Raw genomic sequence first — 5,924 nt, 5'->3', positions numbered from 1 at the left:
TAAACTATAAATATGGATGTTGTTGCTACTGTTAGGGGTGTTCTTGGGCTAGCCAAGATTCCCCCAAATTTGGGTTAGTGTATGTTTAATTTTAATGTTCAATTTCAGTTACAAGTCAATCCCTGTTCATGTTTATCTCACTGCTAGAATCACTGTTAATGTTTATATTTGTTGTTTAAATGTCTGTTAGTATACTGTTTAGGGTAATGAATCATGTTTAGTGCCTGTTTAGGCTTAGTTTTGTGTTTAATCATTGTTTTGTATCTGTTAATCCTCATTGTTCTGTCACTGTTAGTGTCATGTTTGTGTAATGTTAATGTTTAGTTCACTGCTGTTAGTTTAATGGAAGGCTAGGCTAGAAACCTTTGAAGCACTGAATTGAGTGAGTAATGGAAGAAATCAGTGCTCATAGCAAGCTGATTATCTTGCCATTCCATTTTTGTATGCTTAGGTTGCACTGATTTGATTGAGCATTGGGAGAAACTAGTGCTCACTAGTGACAATGAGCAAGCTAGTTCTCTTCCCACTCTAGATGAATGCCTTAGCTTTGCTTTGTTACTTCTTCTCCACATCCCTGCCCTTGGCCTTAGGCCTTGGTTCATTTATCTTGTTCACACTGTTTTCTTCATTGTCATCTTTCTTTTGCTGTTTAGTTTTTAGTCTGTTTAATCTTTGTTGTTTTTGCCATTCTTTTGTTCTCTGGTTTGCTTCCAATTTGGCCTAGAGCCACTGTTTACACTCCTCTTTTGCTACTAAGTCAGAAGCCCTTGTGCTGTTGCTTTTGCCCTGTTGTTGCTTCCCTACCCTGCTACTCAGTGTTTGTGCAGCTGCTTTCTTTGCACTGCTGTTGCTGCAGCTGCTGTTGCTGCAGCTGCCTTTTCCTTCTACTGCTGCAGCTGCTGCTGCAACCCTGCTGCTGCTGCTTTCTTTGCACTGCTGCTCCAAAGCTCACTTCAACTGAGCCCAAGCTCAGTTCTCAGTTCTAAGCCCACTGTCCATTGTTTGTACAAACTGAAGCCCAGGTTTGAACCAAAAGTTGAAGCCCATTTCATCATTGGGTGAAGTTAAGCCCAGTCTACTGTGTACATAACTGAGGCCCAATTCAATCAACTGTGGGCTTAACCCAAAAGCCTAACTCAAAGCCCAAGGCTCAGTTCAATTCAAAGGCCCAAGTCCCAAAGCACTTCATTATCACACAAGCCCATAGTCCAAAACAGAAGCTTAATCAAAGCCCATTGGTACTCATAATCCATTGGTACCAAAGCCCATAGCCCATTGTTATCACCTTAACTCAAAAGCCCAATAGCAATTTAGAACCCAAAATAGCTAGAAACTACAAAACACACCCAGTCTCTGTGGATCGACCCGTACTTGCACGAGCTACAACCGACGACCGTGCACTTGCGGTATTACTGTAGGCCCGCGTTTTATTACGCTTAATTTTCACGCTTTCCCGGGCCCACCAAGTTTTTGGCGCCGCTACCGGGGAACATTTTGCATTTAAATTTAATATCTTTGAGGCCTACCAAGTTTTTGGCGCCGCTGCCGGGGATTGGTGCTGTGTTTTTCTTGTTGTTTTATTAGCTATTTTTGCATTTCACTGCATAGCATTTGCATCTGCATCTGCTTCACTTCAATTGCTGTTGGACCTGCTGTTCTGAACCTGTTTTTCCTCTGCTGGGACGCCACCAAGGAAAAGAACCAAAACCCAACTGGGTTTTTGCAACAATATCAGAGCAGCTGGGCTGTGCTTGAAAGGTAACCCATTTAAGAGAACCCGAATTGTGGGCTTCCAATTTTTTAATTGTGGGCATGTAATATTAAAGCCAATTTTTGGGCTTCTCTTATTTTCTGTTGGGTTTGTAATAATTTATTTGTGGGCTTGTTTGTTTAATTGTGGGCTTGTTTAAATTCTTTCATTGGACTTGTATTTTGGACTCTGGGTTTAAACCCAGCTGAGCTTGTAACCGATTGTGGGCTTGTTTCCACTCAAGAGTGGACCTCGAAACCAAAGTTTTAAAACAAACATCGGGCCTTAACCAACTGGGCCAAATTAAACTTTCAAAATTAAAACTTAGTGTTTCGTGGGCCGCAGCCTTCCTCCCATTCCATTAGAGGACCAACAGTGGGCTTGCTCCCAATTTCAAAAACCAAAAATTTCTCCCATAAAAACCAAAGTTTTCCAAATGTTTCCCTAAAAAACCAAAATTTTTCTTTTTCCCATCAAAGCCAAATGTCTCCCGACAAAACCAAATTTTTCCCAAAAAGTCCAATCCCATTAAAAACCAAATTTTCTTGTAGATAATGTGTTAGTTAAAATTCCTTTTGTATATATTTTGTGCTCATCCATTGTGACTCCGAATATGTTGGAGTTTTGCCTTGGATAACGGAGTTTTAATTCTGCTTTCGCCGAAATCGGGTATTCTCTCTCCTTTTACTCTACTCAGCATGTCCCTTTCCATATGTTGCATTCTAATTCTTTCCATATTTTTAAACATTGAGGACAATGTTTAGTTCAGGTTTGGGGGTATAGAAAACACGATAGAGTAGATACCACGATAATATGCCATAATTGAAAACAAAACTCCATCTTTTTGAAAAAATTGAAAAATTCCAAAAAAAATTAGAAAAATGATAAAAACATAAAAATGGAGCTCGTTTACCTTGAAATGTTGACTCTTGTGCAAATATGTAATTATTAGGAGTCTTAGTCTAGATATTTAGGCACCCTGATTCTAGCACAATTCACATAGTGATAAGAAATTTGCACGCGCACGATCTACCAATACATGTATGGCCTCGATCTTCAAGGTGTTTGATAGGAAGTCACGATTGCCAATCACTTTAGAATACTAAACGAAACTTGACTAGCTTGTTCTTTGGTTGGTTGGGATAGAAGGTGGAGGTTACATTAAGAAAGACAACCATCGAATTTAACTGGGTGCATCAAAAAGGGCTACCTCTTGCAAAGTGTCATGTAATCTTTTGTTTCCTTTTGTATATGTATCAAAAGTGTTTCTTTATCAAAAAAAAAAAAAAAATGATGTATATATTCAGAAAAAAAAAATGAAAAAAATGAAAAAATCAATCAAGTATTTATCAATTCCATCCTCTCTTGTTCCAAAAATAAAAGAGAGTAGTCAATGTAAATAAGAGTCATGTAAATAGTCATTTTGTTGTTTCATTGTAATAAGCAAGGAAGGGTGTATGCCATTGATGTACAACGCGAGTAATTGTGAAATACCTCAAACTCATTCACAATTCTCGTAAAGTCCGGACAGCTAGCTAGATTTCGACCTTGGTTCTTAGCCTGAGAAACTATCTCTTGGTGATTAGTAGTCATAACTTCAGATCTTTCTTTACACATGTGTAGATACACTTTACACTCTTATCACATGTCATTTTTTTGTTATCAGTGCTAGGATTGTGCCTTTGATAGCTAGATTGACATCTCCATTTTGCTGTGAGCTTAAACTGTTTTGCACATGTCACATTTGATGGAATCTGAGCTTATATTTTGACCTAGAACTTTGTAGGTACGTTCTAAGCAAACCTTCACGAGACTTCAACTCGTCCACTAGGGACACTTAGTGGTTTAAAAGGCTTAGTGCATACGCTAAATGCATTCGAGAGACCAGCGACAGTGGTATAGTTAGGATTTCCTTAGTTTTGTTTTACTTGAGGACAAGTAAAATTCAGGTTTGGGGGTATTTGATGAGTGCCAAATATTGTATATATTTATCCCTTTTTGTTGGCATTTTAACTCATCTTTTGTGCATTAATTCTACATTTTATCCCATATTCTGTATTTTCATTGTTTTCAAGAATAAATATTTTTATTAATTAATTTTGCATTTTTAGGTAATAAATAAAGTTCGAATGAGTCGCGGAGCGAAAAGAGCAGAAAAGTAGTGAAAAGCCGGGAGAAATTACGCAAGGAAGCCGCGAAGAATGGTGCGCACAACCTCATTTTCTACACACAAAAACGCCTCCGTTTTCAGCCGTCAGATCAGTTCCCAGAAGCATCCGATGGTCGCTCCTTCACAGAACATCAAAATCTGAAGTCTCTGCCAAGCACCACAGCGCTGAAATTTCAAGCCTTCAGATTAGATGGTAGTTGAATCCAACGGTCGCTCTCTTGCTGTGCATCGAAGTTTGATATCTCCGCCTAACACTACAACACCTAACTCCATCTGGCGTCGTTGATTTTGTTGTATTATATAATCCAGCGGTCGCTACAAACTTCACTTCATCTCACCGTCCGATTGATCTTTCATCTCCCTATCCCACGGCTCAGCGTCGCAGATCATCAAACTCGATACACTCGCCTCACACCCTAGCGACCGAGCACCTACACCTCAAACAAACGCACCCTTCCCTTTCTCCTTCGAACCATCTCCTCCATCACCCCCCCTGCAGAACCGCCATGCCCCGTACCACCACCATGTCCGTCTCCATCACCACCACCTCACCCCAAATCACTCCACTATTTTCTCCCCAAATCACTCTACCTATACCCATCATCACTATCACGTTTTACATCAACTAATCTCCTCAATTTCTCATCTCTGCCGACTGAAACCCTAGGTGAGAAATTGAAGATATAAGTTGATGTTAGAGCAGCAATTGGAGCGGGAGATGACTCAGGAAGAGAAATAGAAGGATGGGTCGACGAGATGGAGCGAGAATTTCATCAACAGTAGGTAATTGGCAAAACCTAATTTTACTGACTTTGGGGAAAATTGGGGGAAAACCTAATTTTGTGTAATGGGTATAAATTGGTGTTGGGGGAAGCATTAGAAAGACACTATTTACCTCTCTGGACTAGCCAGTAGAGAATTTGCTAAAATTTTATGAACTTCAAATTTCAGTGTTTTTCTCAGTTAACAGTTGCAAGTTGCTTATGTGTTGAGTTATCTGATATGTTGCTAGTTATGTATGAATTATCTATGTTAGTGTATGTATGTTGCCACTTCATGGTTAGCATGAGCTAATCAGCCTCAGGCCAAGGCTCAGTGAAGCCTTGTGCACTGTCAAGTGTGAATGAGCTAGGATAGTTACTTCCTGTTGCTATGCTTTGATTGTGCAATTGAGAGAGGCCAATGCTCATAGAGCCTGTGATTGGCTGTACTGTCAAAAGACAGCCAATGCTAGGGGTAGACTAGTGAGCAAGTTGGTGTTCTTTCATTTCTAGTTGTATGCTTAGGATTGAACATAACCTAGACCATGTCACTTGATTAGGACACAAGGTGGATCATAAGCCTTGGCTTACCACCACTTCTCTTTCAGTCAATCTTAATTTCAGTCACTTTTATTTTTCAGTCCTGTGTGCTTGTATTTCAGTTACTTTTCTTGCCTTTCATTTTCTTGCACTTTGTAGCTACTGTGCACTGAAGTCAGTGCACTGAACTCACCCTGCCCTTGGCTGCCAAGCCTTGGTTATTTGCTGCTTCTCTTGGCTGTTTCTTTGCTTATCCTGCCAAGCCTTGGTTCCTTGTCTGTTATCTTTCCCTGCTGTGGTTCTTAGCCTGTTTCTCTATTGCTTTACCTTGCATTCTTGTTTGTATGCCTGAAACCTTGCCTGCCATAGTGCATTGCCACTCTTATTAGCCTAGGAAAACTTCTTATATGCTCCTCTCCCTGTGGACAAACCCCTACTCACCCTTTTATTACAAATCTTGACCTTGTATACTTGCAAGCTTTTGTGTGTCTTTGCATTTCACACCAAGTTTTTGGCGCCGCTGCCGGGGAGCTGGCTGCCATATTTTTTGAAGTTTTCAGAGTCTGCTGCTGTTGTTGGCCCTGCCAAGTTGCTGCTGTTGCTGTTGCTTGCTGCCAACTGAAGCTGCCTAGCTGCTGCTGCAACTGCAAGTGTTGCTCTGCTGCTGCCAACTGCTGAGCTGCTGCCAAGCTTGCTGCTGCTG

The sequence above is a fragment of the Papaver somniferum genome, chromosome 11, assembly GCF_003573695.1.
Source record: "Papaver somniferum cultivar HN1 chromosome 11, ASM357369v1, whole genome shotgun sequence".
Taxonomy (NCBI): domain Eukaryota; kingdom Viridiplantae; phylum Streptophyta; class Magnoliopsida; order Ranunculales; family Papaveraceae; genus Papaver; species Papaver somniferum.
The sequence above is the reverse complement of the archived record's forward strand: the minus strand, read 5'-3'. Positions refer to the sequence as shown.